The 19,402-nt window shown below is 45.4% G+C and overlaps 1 protein-coding gene across 1 annotated transcript in view; it reads left to right on the forward strand.

Moving 5' to 3' along the window:
• LOC135903751 (pyrokinin-1 receptor-like) overlaps positions 1–19,402 on the forward strand; it is a 407,309-nt gene that overhangs the window by 27,079 nt on the left and 360,828 nt on the right. The window lies entirely within an intron of this gene.

Here is a 19,402-nt window from a genome sequence, read left to right on the forward strand (position 1 = left end):
ATTTCTCTTCACAGAATGGAATGGCTCATGATATTTATTAATTATTATGGCATTAATATTTGTTCATTTCTGCGTTATGCTAAAGTATGCTAAGAACAACAGCCCTAAACAAGAGTTACACATATGTTAACAAAATATGTGCATTCCAAGTTGGAAGGGTGCATGTTAACTATTAGCCACAATGCCATTAGGATAATTTAAGAAAACTGGCACTACTTTGACAGAAGAAAAGTTGGAACAATGACGACCTTTTTCCGCAGAGAGGAAAATGCTAGCTGAAAGACACCAATGTCACTCTCAGCATAATTTATGTGCGTATTTCCCAGTATCTCCAGCAAACGGAAGCAATTGAGGCACTAACTAGATTTAGTTTTGTAATTACAGCTTGCCCTATAGCGTCGCTGAGCTAACTATTTAATTACACTTATTTCACTCTCCCATGTGTGATTATTGCATGTTCTGACACATGCTGCCGCGAATTACATGTTGTCGGTAAACGTTCCTCCTAATATCCGTTCTGTGTTAAACGACGTAGTTAAAATGCTACCTAAAATACCAAATTATAGTGATGTAAGGGATAGTAGAAAATAAAAGATATGATAGAAAATGATAACTTTAGCTGGTGAATGGGTGTAGAGTTTCGAAGCAATTAAACTCCAAATACCATACTTCATTTGCGTGCGAAAAGAAACGACACACAGGCGCTAATAACACGCCCTATAGAAGTGATAAACTTCGCAGGGCAATAAATTCACAACATTACTGCTACCCGTTATATCAGTATGCCTGAATTCTATCTAAATACTCACAAAAACCTTCTTCGTGATATTTGCAGTGTGAGCTACAACTTATAGGCTACAATTTTCGCTACGTTATTACTGCCCTTAATTCTATACTATCTATACTATCTATCTACGATCTATACTATAATGTACTATAAACCTAACCTATTGTGACCTATACTACCTCTACAGACGTGCTGGTTAACTGTTATGTTCACTGCGGAATTACGCAATGAAGCAAAATATGCTACCCAAATATCCTCACTGCAACAAAAACACCTCTTCGAACGCATCGTTCCTGAATTATTAAAGCGAGAACCTTTTTGAGAACGTTCGGCTATTCGCTTACATTGACGATCAACATCGATGGTTTCCGCACAGACAGACAGACAGACAGACAATGAACTTTAATGAGGTCCTGAGGGACTAGCCGGTGGAGACCCGTTGGGGCCCCCGGCTCGCCGCTGGCTGCTCCCATGTCGGAATCGGGAGGCCAAGCCTCTCAGCTCTTTCACGGGCCCTCTGGACGGCCATGGACTGGAGCTTGAGTTGCGTACTGGATATGGCCTCGTCCCAGTCCTGTTCGCTGGTGAGGGACGTATCCCGTAACGCAGGACACTGCCAGAGCATATGAGGTAGCGTACTAACCTCCCCACAATCCGGGCACTGTGGGTCAATTTCTGGATAAATCCTGCTTAAGAAACTTCGCGAGGGATATGACCTCGTCTGAAGCATCCTAAGCGTGATCGATTGTGATCTGCATAGATTTGGATGTGGAGGCGGGAAGCGCCTGCGTTCCTCTTTATAATGGGAGACAATCTCGTGAAATGTTAATAACGGGTCGCTGTGGCCGAGCTCCTCCGGATCCAATGTAGCCCCATTCGGCACAATTTTTTTTTTATTTGCCACCACTAGACAGAAGTGATATATCTGTATGCCGTGACAGAATAGAGTATAAATACCGTGATGCCATTTATACTGAGCGCGATACCACGTGCTCTTGCTCATAAATCGCAGCTCAGACGCACGTAAACAATCTTTCGCTAGCCAGGCACACGTACAGGTACTCGTAATGTCTTGGCGAAGCCTCTGTTTCTTGCAGGCCACTATTGCGGCGCGATCTGCCATGCAGTGGTCTCATGCACTGAAATGACAGATGTCACCTCCAAAATTCCGTTATACACCCTTGCGTAATTTTTTTTGCGCTTCTTTATTCCGATTAGACATATGACGCATAAAAGTCTCCACACAAGAAGACCTGAGCCAGTACGAACCCTAAATATAAATTGCCGCCACGATTAAAAAAAGAAAAGGAGTACGTATCACATGCCTTCGTCTCTCTTTAATGGTTTCAAAATTGGTTAGTTTTTGCGAAGGTATACGAGGAGAAAATATACAGAAACTGAAAATACGCGAAAACCGTTTCTAAAGCGAGCCGCTGGTGTCTCATTCTTCTCTCCTATACAATGCTGTTCTTGCGCAGTTTTAAATATAGATTACTTCGCGGAGATCATTATCGGATGATAGAACTACCACTGCTCGCTTAAATCAAAGATCCGGACGTATTAGTGACACCGCGAACGAAACAAGTCATTCGCAATTGCATCGACTTTTTCTATTAACGCTAATTCAAAATCGTCTAATACATGAGAAAGGGAACGAATAACTACTCGAAGCTTTTCTTTTTCTGTTTTATGAAAGTTCACCATGAAAATGAACCAACGATGCATAAAAGATCGTGTCGCGAAAGAATGCTATGAACGTCCGTAATTTATTTCCCAGATGTTTTCTAAGCAGCACAGATCTCTATTGACACAGAAAAAAACGCAGCTACTAGGATGAAATATCGCAAAGAAAAAAAATCACACTTGCACGGCAGATACCACACACCCGCCTACTCTCATTTTCCGAACTCTGCATAATCAAGACCTCTTTAAGGAACGAAGACAGAAACCAAGGAAGGTGCGCTGTCAGTTATGATTTTCCGTCGGTTTCTTCCCTTGACTCTTCCACGCAGAAAAGGAAAGAAAACCACGGCAATAAAAAAAGTTAGATACATTATCGCGCTATATAAGCAAAGCAATTAAGCGGTGGCTGTCGTGTGGTCATTTTGAGATTCTGATCGTAAGAGAATCGAATTCTTTTGTAGTGCGTGCTTTCGTTCTAGACGCCGAATCTTACATTTACTCTTCCGCGCGCTTTGTTCTTTCTCTAGGATGTTCGCTGCATATTCTGGCTACTGCGTGAAATGTGTCTCGATTTAGTTTCATGCACTGTACTGTCACGTTAACGTTTTAGTGACTTATGATTCCGCTGTGCAGGGAGATAGCGTTGACAATGATTGCATTGATGTTGGCCTTCGCGTATATTTATACATCAAACTTGAAGAAAAATACACCTAAGAGGAGCCTTAACAAAAGGAAAAGAAAAAAAAGTGTGACTACAAAAGGCAGATGAGACTTCAACTGAGGAAGGAAGGCAAATGATACAAAATGCACCAAAGAAGGATCGACTCGTCAGATTTTAATTGAATTCTTGGGGTTTTCTTGCCCAAACTACAATCTGATTATGAGGCAGGAGCGTAGTGGGCGACTCCGGATTATTATTGGGCACCTGCGTTTCTCTAACGAGCACCTATTTTTGTTTCTTTTATATATCTCAGTACAGTAGCGTTTTTTTCCATTTCGCCTCCAACAAAATGCAGCGGCCACGGCAGGGAACTGAGCCTGCTACCTCGTGCACAGCAGCGTTACCGCGTCGAGTTCTACAGGGCATTAAGGAGAGGAAAAGCGAGAGAGAGAGAGAGAGAGAGAAAGAGAGAAGGAAAGAGGAATTCACGAGAAGCAAGTCTCCGGCTTGCTAATCTGCCCATAGGTTCGTTAAAGGGGGGTTAGAAATAAGCGAGGAGTAGATAGAACAAGAGCAACAACTGAAATAGGAAGTACTGTAGGCGTTCCCTGAGTCCGGTGGGTCCGCCCACCAAAAAGAGCTCTACAATGATTTAACAGTCTTCCTGTAGAATATAGAGTCATTTCTGTGTTGGAGGAATGTCTCTTGCGACAGAGGTCGGTCGTCCAACTTGCCGGGCACGCGCTTTGTTCAGCACAGGTTGGTGAAGCATGCTGGAGCGGCCTCTTCGACACGGCGGCAGGAGGGTTCTCATGTTGAACATGAGAACGCCGTTAGCAAATTAGCCTAATATAACCTAACCTTGACGGGGCTCGTGTTCCAACACGAACGCGAATGAAAGTGGCCTGTGCGATGAAATTTCTGGACTATTTCAAATTATACCAATTGCTCGAAATCGAAGTGTAAGAGCCTTCCAGCGCTGCATCTTTCGCAGCCTATTATTATAGTCATATATATTATATGTATAATAATATTTCTCTTGCTTACGACCGCGTACAGAAAGTTTTGTTATCAAAAGCTGTCCTACTATTTTTGTTCCAGTCCTTACGCACATCTTTAATCTTGCTTTGGGTACGAGCGCTTTTCCTTCTTGTTGGAAGAATGCCGTAGTTGTGCCAGTTTGCAAATGTGGCAGCATGAGCGACATCAAAAATTATCGCACCGTGTGCCACTTGTCTCCATTTGCAAAAGTGTTTGAAATAGCTATGTTTACACATCTGTCATTTTTTAAATCATCAGATTAATATACACCAACATGGCTTTGTTCATTGTAGGTCTGTGGAAACGAACCTTTTTTTTTTATTGATGCTGCTGGACCCGCTGTTGCTAACCGAAGACAGTTAGACACCGTACACCTTGACTTGTCAGAAGCATTTGATGTTTTTCATGATCTTCTTATTCATAAGCTCCTCAGTTACGGCGTTAGTACCAGCCTGTGCACGCTGATTAAAGTCTACCTGTCAACTCGGTTAAGTTATGTTCGCGGTGGTGCTGAGTGCTGTTTGCCTTATGAATCAACTTTCGGTATTCCGCAAGGGTCTATCTTAGGCCCATTATTTTTCAATACCTTTATCAATAACCTTGAAGAATGTTTGCTTTATTCCCGTCTTCTTTTACACGCTGACGATTTTAAACTTTACCCTGAAATAGAATCAAAGCAAGATTGTGAATTATTACAGGAAGATGTGAATGCTGTTGCGGTGTGGTGGGCTTCGAAACGTTTGCGCATTAATCCAAGACAGTTGTTTCCTTTAAACTCAAAATGTACTATTTACTACACGATTACTCATTTGATAAAAGTTCATTCAAGAGAGCCAGTTGTACGTGCGACAGAAATATTGGTTGACTTCTGGCTAACGTTTGAAGAACATGTTTCAAGCATCGTTATTGCATCCTGCAGGAAGTTAGGCCTCATATCAAGGATGACTAAAACGTTTACGAATTTCAACTGCGTTATTCTCTTGCATTCTTTTTTTTGTCCTCTCGAAGTTAGAGTTTAGTTTTGTTGAATAGAACTGTATTAATTTTTACAATGTTGCAAAAATTGAATGTGTTCAGCGACTTTTCATTCGTATCCTGTACGATTTGTTTCTTGGACGCCTGTATTTTATGCCTATGGGCGTGTGCTGCGTATGTTTAATATAAGAGCTCTAAAGGTAAGGCGGAAATGTCGAGGTTACTTATTCTTGTATAAACTAATTCACAGCCACTTCTCGTGTCCGCGGTTACTGTCAGCTGTAACGTTCTGCGAGCCTCACCGTAACTTACGTCATCCTAGCGGTTTCTACGTGAATTCCTCTTGCACCTGTAACGCTATGACACGTCTCGCAACACAACAAAATACCTCGCGTCATTATTTCAATATATTCATCTCTACTATTTGCTCATTATCTGACTTCTGTGCTTGATTGCATTTTGTACCATTGTTGTTTGAGATATTCTGTTTTGTTTTTCGGTTTTATGTGCTTTGTGCAACACAAGTGCACCGATATTGAGGCGGAAAGCTGTTCTTCGCAACTTTCAGAAAATAAATAAATGAAATTAATAAATAAAATGTGCAATAATATATATATATATATATATATATATATATATATATATATATATATATATATATATATATATATATATATATATATATATATATATATATATATATTACGTTATATGATATATAGTAATATTATATGCAATATATTACATATTTATAACACAATATATTATATTGATCATATTAGTGGCCCCTGTATCTCTGAAACCACTCATGTGTAATATATATATATATATATATATATATATATATATATATATATATATATATATATATATATACATATATATATATAAACACAGAGATTGTTTTCGGCCCTGAATGTGCCACTGAGCCTTATAGAAGTCTTATCAGGGCCTGAGTTAACGGTGCTCCTCTGAAGCAATAAATGGATATTTCTCGGAAGTCGAAAGCACTTGACCTCTGATGTCTGACCGCACCCGTATTCCCAGCCAGAGTACATTAAATTTTAAAGGAACATTTCTCTCGCGTGCTGCGTAACACTCTTTCGCATCGGAAGCCGGACACGTGCACTCGCGAACAAAAATTCGGAGAACATGGCGTCAGCAATAAAATGGAAATACCCTCAGGCGCAGCTCCACGGCCTGGATGTGGTTTGATACATCGGATTGGTCAAACAAGCACACGTAGGCGTGCGCTCTTGATTTTAGCCAGAATGTCCAGGCTGTGAAAAAAAATATCGCCGCGCCTTTGGTCCTCGAACCTTTGCTCGTGACTGTACATTTCAACGGTCATCTATACCACGTTTCATGCCCTAGCTCCCGGCCGTATTGCCCTATATTCACATTTCTCTAGAGAGCAGCTGACTGGAACGACCCACTTCTGCCACTGGAATCTATTGCTGCGGCTCGATGGACGATGATATCAAACTCACGACCTTCCCGACTAATTACTCACAGGAACGATAACTTAAGTTGCATCACAGTAAAGAACAATGAATTATTTCTGGGAAATATTACTTCACTTCTGAAAGTGAAACAAAAGAAACTGCTTGAGGACTTCTGGAAAGCGTCCTTCTTTATCGTATTACAGCCTGTGGTGTAACCTTGTACATATATTGCAATGCAAACTGCGGTTCCTTGAAATACAAGTGAAGCGCAAGTGACTGCTCTACCGGGTGTTTTTGCGAAAGGTTTAATTAGTTTTTAAAATATCCCGTGTGACTGATAGCCCTATTATTGTTCATGAAATGTATTGTTCAAGCATGCGGACGCCATCTGCACGAGAAACTGAAATGAATCATTCACTAATTAAAATATTCACTAATGAGGTTTTAAACTAAGTACCTTATAGCACATTGTAATTTACAATTTGTAGCCAGGGAGACGGCACGGCGGATTCAAGTGTAACCAATTACCAGGATGACACCAGCTTCGAGATATTAATTCTCAAGCTTCGTGAAACATTGGTGTTCCAGTCCAGTTTTCTTAAAAAGGTAAGTGAACGACAGTGCTCTTTTACTACAAGTTTGATGGCGCATATTTCGAACATGATGTCATCCACAGAGTTTTCTTCAAGTGCATATTTCTTGCGGGCTCACGGGCAACAATTTGTAGGTTGCAACATATGTCCTAAGGTATTTAGTTAAAAACTTAATCGGTAAATTTCTGTTCATTATTTTATGGAGCATTTTGAGATTTAGTTCAAGTAATTCCCGCCTCTTCGGGTAGAGCCGCTGAAGGACAAGAATTGTGCTATCTCCCATAAGAGAGTAAAAAAAATTACTTAACGTCATCGCAGAAGCACCTGATATAATATCAATCGACAATATTTCCTGCGTGAAATATTGTCTGCGTGCAGTGACGTACAATGGGCTAATTTGAACTTTGTGTGAGCTATGTGTTATGGAGTTCACACTTTCATTTGCAGTTTTGATTTACTATTCAATCTGCGTTCATTGATTTTTTTTTTATGCCGGTCTATCTTAGGTGGGTACTATTTGCTTGTGCGAGGAAGAGTAGCGGGCACTGCCCATGATGCCAACCTCTCTTACACACATTTATTTAAAGAAGTACTATGATTGAATTCAATTTTTAAATAAACGTCAATTCAATTTACATTGAATTTATCTTAACCTTATCTTAGCCTTATCTTATCTTAGCTTTATCTTAACCAGTTAAGATAAAGCTGAAGTGAAAATTAATTTAGAAGTTTGTGTATCATCAGAAAGTTAATATAGACTACACTAAAAAGCGGTGCTGCGATGGCAGCAGTGAATCGGTATGATGCGCCATACCTTATAGTTGTGGTACATTTCGACGAAGAGTGATGCAGAGGTGAGATGCGTTTCCCTTTTTTGGTTATTCGGAGAAGTCGGAGCTTGAGCCAGAGTACTGCATAGAATCAGAGCGTCGTGGCGTAGTGATGATAGATTGCCATTCGTGGTCGCGTAGCTTACTTCCGTCCTGCACCGAAGATTCTTTGATGAGACTTCCGCGCCGACGAATCCGGAGCAAGCCCCAAAAGATTTCGATGGGGTCGCCTGCGCACTCGCTTGGTCGAGCTCGGCGGCGCGCGGTATAGCGCTGAGCTCTTTTTAATTAACCTTTTGACAGCCGAGGTGACGCCGCTGATTAGCGTGCACCCCCTCTACTTATCTTTTCACGACGAATGCACGAACTGGGCCCATTGAGGGCTTTCCCCCGTAGATTAGTACAGACCTATAGATTACGAAGTCGTCGCGCCCGCTCATCAGATTGTAAAATTTTTTAATTTTTACAATCTAACGCTTTTTTATTTCGCACTGCTTATGGAAAGGCAAGAACGAACGGGAGGGGTGGGGGCGGGGTGAGCCTAGAAGAAAAGTTTGACGTCAGACATCGAAAGTCAGCAACCTTAGGCACACCGTACGTTTTCCAATTAACGGACGCGAGAAGATTTGTAGTCTACCTGTTCGGGCGTGTTGATTGAATTGATTGATTGAATAATTTACAGTCAGACGATATATATATATATATATATATATATATATATATATATATATATATATATATATATATATATATATATATATATATATATATATTGTTGCGGGAAGAAAGCAGGCCCACGAGTGTAAAATAACTTATATTTACAAATGATGGATATGGCGTTCAGGCAACCGCCAGACTTCGTCTTTCTCTAGTCCAATTCAACGTCTTCCTTCACTTCACCGTAACATCACCCTCCCGGTGGGGGAGCTCCGTCCCGGTGCAAGTTAAACAGCCTCACTTATTGGGGGGACATAGGGCTTGAGCCTGGTGACGTGAACAACATCACTGGTTAAGTTGGGAGGCACGGAAGGCTGACCGAGTGGGGCGATCTCGTAGGTCAGGTCGGACAGTTGGCGTAAGATCTGGTACGGACCAGAAAAACGGGACAGTAATTTTTCCGACAAGCCGACACGACGTGAAGGCGTCCAGAGAAGGACAAGGGAACCAGGTGAAAAATGGTGGTCTCGGTGCCGAAGGTCGTAGCGTCGCTTTTGAGAAGCTTGCGAGACTGTGAGGCGATGACGGGCGACATCTCGGGCCTGGGCGGCTAAGTCAATAGCATCGCGAGCGTAAGCAGTGCTGGGTCACTGTACTGCGGAAGGTAGCAACGTGTCAAAAGGCAAGGTGGGGTCGCGGCCGTACAAAAGGAAAAATGGTGGAAATCCGGCCGTGTCGTGACGGGACGAGTTGTATGCGAAAGTGACGTATGGTAAAGCGACGTCCCAGTCGCGGTGATCGTTGGAAACGTACATGGCGAGCATTTCAGTGAGTGTGCGGTTGAGTCGCTCGGTGAGGCCGTTCGTTTGAGGGTGGTACGCGGTAGCAATCCGATGTTCTGTAGAACAGGAGCGGAGCAGATCATCAACGACCTTCGATAGAAAGTAGCGGCCGCGATCCGTCAGCAACTGGCGAGGGGCGCCGTGGTGCAGGATGACGTCTTTTAGTAAGAAGTCGGCGACATCTGTAGCGCAGCTGGTTGGCAGGGCTCGTGCGATGGCATATCTAGTGGCATAATCGGTTGCTACAGCAATCCATTTGTTTCCTTTGATGGAAATTGGAAACGGACCAAGGAGGTCGAGGCCCACACGGAAGAAGGGCTCTGTAGGTATATCAATGGGTTGAAGCAAACCAGCGGGAGGCATAGCAGGCGTCTTCCGGCGCTGACACAGGTCGCAAGAAGCGACATAACGGCGCACAGAGCGATAAATGCCAGGCCAGAAGAAGCGGCGCCGCAGGTGGTCGTAAGTACGAGTGACGCCCAGATGTCCAGCAGTAGGAGCGTCATGAAGTTGCTGGAGCACGGTGAGTCGAAGGTGCTTGGGGACGACTAGGAGGAGCTCCGGGCCGTCAGGACGAACGCTACGACGGTATAAAGTTCCATCGCGCAAGGTGAACATCCGAAGGGACGGGTCATTGGGCGAGGAGCTTAGGCGTTCCATAAGTGTTCGAAGAACAGGATCCTTGCGCTGCTCGTCGCCAATGTGGAGGAAGCCGGAGAGGGACAGAATACTGATGTCCGAGTCTGCATCGGTATCGTCCGGTTGATCCACGGGATTGCGGGACAGGCAGTCAGCGTCTTTATGCAGGCGTCCTGACTTATATATAATAGAAAATGTATATTCTTGTAGGCGCAATGCCCAACGTGCAAGTCGTCCAGTTGGGTCCTTCAAAGAGGAGAGCCAGCAGAGGGCGTGATGGTCGGTGACAACGCAGAAGCTCCGACCGAAAAGGTACGGGCGAAATTTCGCGACCGCCCATACGAGCGCGAGACATTCTCTCTCAGTAATGGAGTAATTTCGCTCGGGCGTGGAAAGGCGGCGGCTAGCGTAAGCGATGACACGGTCTTGGCCCTGTTGACGCTGAGCGAGGACAGCGCCGATGCCATGACCACTCGCGTCAGTTCGTACTTCAGTGGGCGCAGAAGGGTCAAAGTGGGAGAGAATCGGGGAAGTGGTAAGCCGCTCAATCAGGGTAGAGAAGGCTTTCTCCTGTAGCGGTCCCCAAGAGAAAGAGGCGTCTTTCTTAAGAAGGTCAGTGAGAGGGTGAGCGATGTCCGCAAAATTTTTCACAAATCGCCGAAAATAAGAGCATAAGCCCAGAAAACTACGGACATCGTTCGTTGAACAAGGTACAGGAAAATTTCGCACGGCGTGAACTTTCTGTGGATCAGGTTGGATTCCGGCGGCGTTGACGAGATGACCAAGCATGTTAATTTCACGGCGACCGAAATGGCACTTGGAGGAGTTTAGCTGAAGGCCAGCCCTGCGAAACACGGAGAGTATGGTTGTGAGGCGCCGCAGGTGGCTCTCAAAGTTCGGCGAAAACACAATCACATCATCGAGGTAACACAGGCATGTAGACCACTTCAAGCCGCGCAAGAGAGAGTCCATCATGCGCTCGAATGTAGCTGGCGCATTGCATAATCCAAAGGGCATGACTTTAAATTGGTACAGACCGTCCGGTGTGACAAAGGCGGTTTTCTCGCGGTCCATCTCATCGACGCTAATCTGCCAATAGCCGGAGCGGAGGTCAATTGATGAAAAGTATTGGGATCCGTGAAGGCAGTCAAGAGCGTCATCAATGCGAGGCAAGGGATAAACATCCTTCTTTGTTATCCGGTTGAGGTGACGGTAGTCAACGCAGAAGCGCCACGAGTTATCTTTTTTCTTTACTAAGACAACCGGTGATGCCCACGGGCTACTGGAGGGTTCAATGATGTCCTTGTCCATCATCCTGTCTACTTCTTTCTGTATGATGGCCCTTTCTGTTGCCGAGACACGATATGGCCGCCTATGAATGGGGCTGGCGTCACCGGTGTTGATGCGATGCGTGACAACAGATGTCTGGCCAAGTGGACGGTCGTCCAAATCAAAGATGTCCCGATAAGATGACAGGAGATGACGAAGAGCTGTTGTTTGCTCGGAAGGAAGGTCGGGGGCGATCATCTTAGAAACATCGTCCGCAGGCGTCGAGTACGAAGGAGTGGATAACAAAGGTCCGTTCGTACTGAGGAAGGATTCAGAGGTCAAAAAAGAAATCTGAAATTCTTCCAAAGGAGTGATATGCGCTATGGCGATACCGTGTGGCAAAACATGTGACGAGAACCCAAAGTTGAGGATGGGCACGCGAGCGCAGTTTTCGCGGATCCGAATTAAGGTGCTCGGTAGGGCAATATTACGCGACAAAACCACGTCAGTAAGCGGCGACAGGACGTACTCGCCATCAGGTACGGGAGGACAGGGCGTCAGCAGGACATTTGTAGCAGCCTGTGGAGACAGCCTTGCAAATTCAGCAGCACATAAGCGGTGTGGAGCACAAGTGGTTGCGTCGGCAGGAAGCGGCAGGTCCAACTGTACAACACCTGCGGAGCAGTCAATTTGGGCAGAGTGTTTCGAAAGGAAGTCGAGGCCGAGAATTAGGTCGTGTGGGCAGTGTTCAAGGACGATAAATAGAACAACGGTATAATGGCCCCCAATGGTCACACGTGCTGTGCACATTCCAAGGACAGGTGACGTACTCCCATCGGCGACTCGCACGGTGCACGGTACGGCGGGGGTCAGAACCTTTTTGAGCCGGCGGCGGAGAGCAGCGCTCATAACTGAAAGCTGCGCTCCTGTATCAACGAGAGATCTAACAGGAACGCCATCGACTTCAATGTCCAGCAGGTTTCCACATGTAGGCAGGGTCAATAGAGGATTTGTGGGCCGGGTCGGAGTTGCAGCTTCACCTCCGGGAGCTGCACCGCCTAGTTTCCCGAAGCGAAGCGACCGGTTGCAGAAGGGGACGAAGAGCGGTGAACGAGAGGCGAACGGGACCTACGACCTTGCGGAGACGGGGATCGGCTGGATCTTGGTGGAGCACTGTCGGCGTTGATGTTCCTAGTCGGCGTATAGGGCGAGAAAGTGCGATTGTCGGGTACTTGGCTGTAGTGACTCGGAGACGACCACCGAGGAGGCGACGACCAGTGGTTGCGGCAATGACGGGCGATGTGTCCAATACCGGAACAATTAAAACAGATGGGTTTATCATCCGCTGTGCGCCATTCAGCTGGGTTGCGACGGAGTGGTGGAAAGCTTTGCGTCCGGGAGCGAGCGGTCGGAGAAATTTGGTAGGTGTTGGTATGGCGGACTGAGCAGAGAGATGGAATGCCCAAACTTGCTATTTCCTCCCGAACGACCGCTTGTATAAGGGAGATAGCGGGTACGCTTTCCCGACAGTCTGAACGAACCGGAGCCGGGGCCATGGCCTCAAGCTCACGGCGAACGATGCGCGTTATTTCTTCCGGTCCTGCGGGCTGAACGAACCGCGGCGGGTCTTCGCAAGAAGATGTCGCGGCGGTATTGGGCAACCGGTCGAAAGTTTGAGTGACGCGGCGGCCCTTCGCTTGTTCGAAGCGCCGGCACTCCTTAATAATTGCATCCACAGTGGCACAATCCTTACACATCAAGAGATTGAAGGCATCGTCTGCAATACCTTTCAATATATGGCCAATCTTGTCTGCCTCGGTCATGTTGTCATCAGCCTTGCGACAGAGGGCCAGCACATCCTGTATGTACACGACATAGGATTCTGTGGACGTCTGAGCACGGCACGCAAGTTCTTTTTTAGCTGCCAGCTGACGACCGACAGGTCTGCCGAACAGGTCTCGCATTTTTTCTTTGCAAACATCCCAGCTCGTTAGGTCAGCTTCATGTGTGTCATACCATTGCTTCGCAGTTCCCTTCAGATAAAATATTACGTTTGCAAGCATCATTGTAGGATCCCACCTGTTGTTGTCGCACACTCGCTCGTACATCGTAAGCCAGTCCTCGACGTCGACGTTGTCCGTGCCACAAAATGTTCCCGGGTCCCGTGGGTGAGTGAGGATGACCGTGGGCACGGGCTGCCGAGGCGTTGTCGCTTGTGTCGGTTGATTTGCCATTGTGGCAGCAGGTAGATGACGTCCGCTGCGAAGTTCCGTGGTGGTACCCCGCACCTTCCACCAAAATGTTGCGGGAAGAAAGCAGGCCCACGAGTGTAAAATAACTTATATTTACAAATGATGGATATGGCGTTCAGGCAACCGCCAGACTTCGTCTTTCTCTAGTCCAATTCAACGTCTTCCTTCACTTCACCGTAACAATATATATATACAGCATGATAGACAGATAGACAGATCATTATGCATTTTCTGAGTTCTTAGCTACACTGTTTAGAAAGTTGTTGCTGCGTTATGCTACATCGCTGTAGCCATGAGCAATGACCTTTTGATTGATTGATTGATTGATTGATTGATTGATTGATCGATCGATCGATTTTAACTTACAAAGCAATACATTGGCTAAGGAATGCTACAGCGAAGGCCTTTGCAATAATTTTGGCAACCTTAGGTGTTTTAACTTCCACCCAAAACGCAGTACGCAAGCGCTTCTGCAGTGAGCTACCACCGGAATACCGGAACCGCAGCAGGGAGTCTGAGACAACAGCGGCGAGATTTGCGAGCATGCGGATCCAGCAATATGGTTTCAGTGAACATGAAAGTAATATACCTATGATAATTGTTGTTGACAACATGTCAGCAATATCTATTCTTATAATTATGCAGATATAATATCTTACTGTATCGACAACTGAGCGCACGTGCGTGAGCTCTGTGCTAACACTGAAGGCAGCACAATTTATGGCGAAAGGGAGCCTTGAATATATTAACAGAGAGCTTAGAAGTACTGACTCTTGTAATAATATACAAAAGACTAAAGATCGTCAGGGCATGCAGTCACGGGCGGGAGTTATTGGGATCAAAAAGCAAGCGGATGATTTTAACCCTTTTATTCATCGGTAAAAATAGTTGGAGCACTTTGCACTTCCATTTCGATTCCAATAACACAATAGGATTTTTCAAGCAGCAGTAGAGGACGACATGGTCATTCAGCAGTGAAGCCACGAAGAGCTTTTGCCTTCAAAATTGCTCCTCGCCCATTACACTGCGAAGCCCCTCTTCACAAAGCACCATCATCACGAAACGCGTTTCAAGGGGAGGCGCAGACCACTTGCAAGCTTTTTCTTCTCCGCACCGAAATTCCCGAACCACGTTTAGTCAAAAACAAAAAAGTTTAGTCTCGCGATATTTACGTACCCGTCTTGATAGAAAGGGCCCAGAGAAATCACGCGGGAACGATTCGAGTCACGCAACAATGCGAACCACTCGGAAACCGAAGAACAAAAAATAGTGTATAGGACCCTCTCGAACGTTCCCCACTCCTCCTCCCTTCAGACATCCACGTGAGAGCCCGTCCTCATCCCGAGGCCATCTTCGAGAACAAAAGGAGATAGGCAAATAGCGATCTGACAACGAAAGGTGCTAATCGAGAGCGGGCCCTCCCGAAAACGATTACCGAGGTTAGGTCCAACGCCGATAACGACTGTGGTCTGCGGTGAAGAGATGTAGACAAAAGGAAGCACTCAGAGGGAGAGCTTTCTTCCTTCTTTTTTTATCGGGTACTCCGCGCCCAACGGGTGAAAGCCCATTGTTTCTAACCAGAGCTGGGCGCCACGGGGCCTGGGGCGAATTACCGTTCCCTGTATGTTTGCTGCTTGACCAGCTCCTGTGGCGTCTGCTGACCGAAGCCTCCGGCATGACTCTCGCGCCTGGTTCGAGAAGAATGATACGTTCGCGCTCGCATAGCGCCCAGTGCGTATAATGTGCGCACGCAGGCGTCGTTACGTACTGAGGATGTGCTTGCTTATGTTGGGCGTGGTATAGGGTGCATTACGTCAGTGGCTACGGGCGTGCAAGGTTCCATTGAACCCCAGATCGTTATCGCTACTTCCGAGGTTACGCTATGTGCTTATCCTGAATCGTTATAACATCACGCCGCGAGTGCAGTTCTCTGGGGCCTGCTGAGGAAAATAGATAGAAAATGAATTTAAATATTAAACTAAATAAGCTACGCCTAGTTACTAGCATGGCTTGCTACTTCAGACAGGGATTCGTAGTGCACGTTAAAATACAATGTGGTGTTTCACGTGCCAGAACCACAAAATGATTATGGCCCGCGCCATAGTTTTGACCATAATTTTGACCACCTGGGGTTCTTTAACGCGCACCCAATGCACGGAACACGGGCCTCTTTGCATTCCGCCTCCGTCCAAATGCGGTTGACGCGGTATGGAATTGAAATCACAATCGTGGCGGTATGATGCAGGCTACCAGCGCTAAATTGGACAGCACACGAAGTGAGGATAAAGGAAACGTAAATCACGAATCCAGAGATCAACCAATCTCTCTAGCATTTTTATGATGTTGAATATCGAACGAAGTTCAAGAAAGCTTTACATGAAATTGAAGATATTGAGGATGTGTGTTCCAGAGTTCACATTGCACAAAAATAAAACCAAAAATACAGCTTCTTGGCTGGCACTATATTGACCACCCTTGCTGTTAGAACACGGACTCGACTGGAAAACATTATTATGGTCCTGCAAGGTGCGCTTGCTCCACGGTTCCGTGCGAACTTTGAATATGAAAGCTAGCATGTGAATATATTCTTACGTGCAAGTTGGTCATGAACGTCCTTCAGTAGTATTTCGATTCATTCCACCAACGTCTTTAAAACCGCATGGTCGCAAGTAGAATAAAGGAGTTCATTCCCGATCACGACTTAGGAAAGCAACTAGCTCAGTCAATGGCCTTCCCATCAATTCCTTTCTTGTTCGTTAGGCACTTGGAGCGACGACATCAATTTTTGTTCTGTCTTTCTGTATTCATCGCGCGAGTAAAAGTTACTTTTGTTCGCAGAATGCTTCTAATCCATCTCGGCGGAATCCCATAGCGGAGTCCAATCCTACTTACACAGATTGTGCAACAAAACCACTAAAAAAAACGTACGTCTATACGATTTCCGAACAAGACTAGCTTACCACAGAAGCAGCGGCCACTGAGGCCGTATGAAGTTTAAAAGTATAATAATCACAAATACGTATTGTAACTATACGGCTTCGGAAAGTTTGTTAGCGATGGAAGAAGATTACATTTCGAGACCAAGCACCATAAGGTACAAAAATATTTAGTGACCAATGATGATTAATTGACATCCCCTTTGAAAACGGGGTGGTGACAAACAGTCACATAGACTGCTTGAGTTAAGCAGGTGTGCATTACATGCTTCTCACCCTAGCAGAGAAACTAACGTGACACAGCCCTACCACCAATCGCAGCTATGTAAACATACAGATGCCACAAAGTTCCCGCGCATCACCACGAGCGGTTCGCAGTTCGCGTTCGGTAAGAAATGGGCCAGTTCGCTTACGAAAACAGGCAAATTAACGAAAAAGAAAAAAAGAAAAGAAAGAAAAGAAAGAAAAGAAAGCTGTTACATTTATGTCGGCAGAAGGATACAAAGAAATGTATTTGGTCTGTTAAAGGAATTATGCGCTTGAAAGCGTGTATTTGTTGCAGCGAGGATATTCTGGTAGCGGTGTTTCGTTGCGCGGTTCCGTAGAGAATAGAGCCGGTAATTTTACGCCAATTGATTATATCTGTGATACTCCGTCTTCAGTCGTATGTAGGGCGATGTGCCGATGTGCGAAGGTGGTATTGTGCCTTACAAAGTTCGTATCGTCATTGGGTGGAATAAGCTGCTTGTATGGACACGGAAGCACGACGGACGACACCTAGAACAAACAGTTCCGTGGTAAAAACATGAATCTTTTGAACAACGCCTCTCATAAAGCAATGAAAAATGAAATAGCCTTCCGGGGTTTTATATGCCACAAAGACGATATCATTATGAGACAAGCTGTAGTGGGCCATATTAGACTAATTTTGACCACCTGGGGTTCATTACCATGCGCATAACTCTAACTTCACGAACGTATCTTTTTTTGGGCGTTTCCCCTGCAACGAAATGCAGTCCCCATGACCGGGATCTACGCACGGCCACGGCCTAAGCAGCACTAAGCCAGAGCCCACCTGGCTACCGCGACAGGTAACAACAGCGATAATGCTTGTAGAGCAGGCACGTCGCTATAGTATGCCATACAAAAGACACAATAAAAAAACATGCAAACTTTCTGTGTCGAACTTTTATGGGGAAGCTGTATAAGAAGTTCATACCGTCGTGTTTTCATGCTAGAGCTATCAGGTTATGCATGAACTTGCACTGAAACGCATTTTGTGATGAAGCTCCGAGCGAGAATTACAGGTAAGCCGAACCATTTTTTTCCCGATGCTAAACACGTTTGCCACGACCGCGCTGCCTTATTCAAATTGAGTCAGCTGACTCAACTTATGTACAGAGCTTACAGGCCAGGCTGAAAATCAGCATATCACTCGGCCGCTACGCTGATTAGTTTAGCCCTTGCTGTTGAGAATAAAAATTATTCTTGTTGGTCGTCTTTGGTCGCCCACGCCTACGCGTCAGTTTAGACTACGACACAGACTGTAGCTATAGGAAATATCCTCGGTGACAATTGTTTGTTTGGTTGGTTGAATGACTGATTGATTATTGACTGAAAATAATGAAATGAATGAATGAATGAATGAATGAATGAATGAACTACCCAAAGCAACACAGGATCTCTCAGACACGTCGTAGTGGAGGCTACGGCTACGAAAAAGTGCATTCAATGCGCGGCATACCTGTGCTTTTGCACGACTGCCTGAACTGAGTGGGGCACTCAGAAAGAGGGGTTGGTGCTGTTTCAGTACGTTTGGTTGTTAGTGAAAAAAAAAGCACCCCTACACCAGGCACCGGAGTACCAATACAACTTTCATTAGGTCTTGTCGACTGCACGCTATCTATTTGATTTCTTTAAAGCGATACTGCCATCGTGATCGACACCGGCTACTCCTTTTGGTTTGCGCTTTCTACACTGAAAATATTCAAGTATCTGCAAAGAGAACGTCGACAAGAACGTCTGAAGAGGTCCGAAAAGGAGATTGAGTGCGGAACGATCACCGCGAAGGTGGAAGGTCAAGGTCTCGGACAGCGCGGCCAAGAGAAGATTGAGGGCTTTCAGTGGCGTGAATAGAAGGCATGCGAAGACCATCGAGAAGGAGTACGAAGATTAAACTTCGGGGTAAGAGGAAACGCGGTATGCCGAAGAAAAGCTGCTATGACGTCATCGCGAACGATGTGAAATTGATGAAGTTGAGCAACAACCGGTTAAACTAGGGTCGAATGCAGGACTTGCTTCAGTGCACTAGTTATTGCGTTGCTGAAGAACTGAAAACACTATGGCTGCGGGACAAAGTAAGAAGGAAGCTACCAAGCAGAAGCCTTTTCTTCGGGGGGGGGGGGAGGGAAAGGGAGGGACGGGGGGGGGGGCGACGATGTGGGTTTGAATGAAAGAATGGCATTATATTGTGGGCACGGCTCTAAAAAATCACCGCAGGTGACAATACTCATAAAAGTATATTTCTTAAGATCCCTGATTTTCTTGCATAACGAAGGCAAATGTTTAAAATTAAACCCTGCACCACACAAACAACTCACTGATTACTGGCTATTGCATCGCATGGGGCTTGGCTTCATCAAACAATTTTCTCAGAAAAACAAAGTGAGTGCGATCTCCCGAGACATTTTTTTTTCTTTTCTTTTCTGTGCCCATTCAAGGATGGAGCGCAGCCTAACGACCACTAAGCTGTCTTGGGGTTCGTGCGCAAACACCAGTTTCTCGGTGTTACT

This window comes from Dermacentor albipictus, chromosome 9, assembly GCF_038994185.2.
Source record: "Dermacentor albipictus isolate Rhodes 1998 colony chromosome 9, USDA_Dalb.pri_finalv2, whole genome shotgun sequence".
Classification (NCBI taxonomy): Eukaryota; Metazoa; Arthropoda; class Arachnida; order Ixodida; family Ixodidae; genus Dermacentor; species Dermacentor albipictus.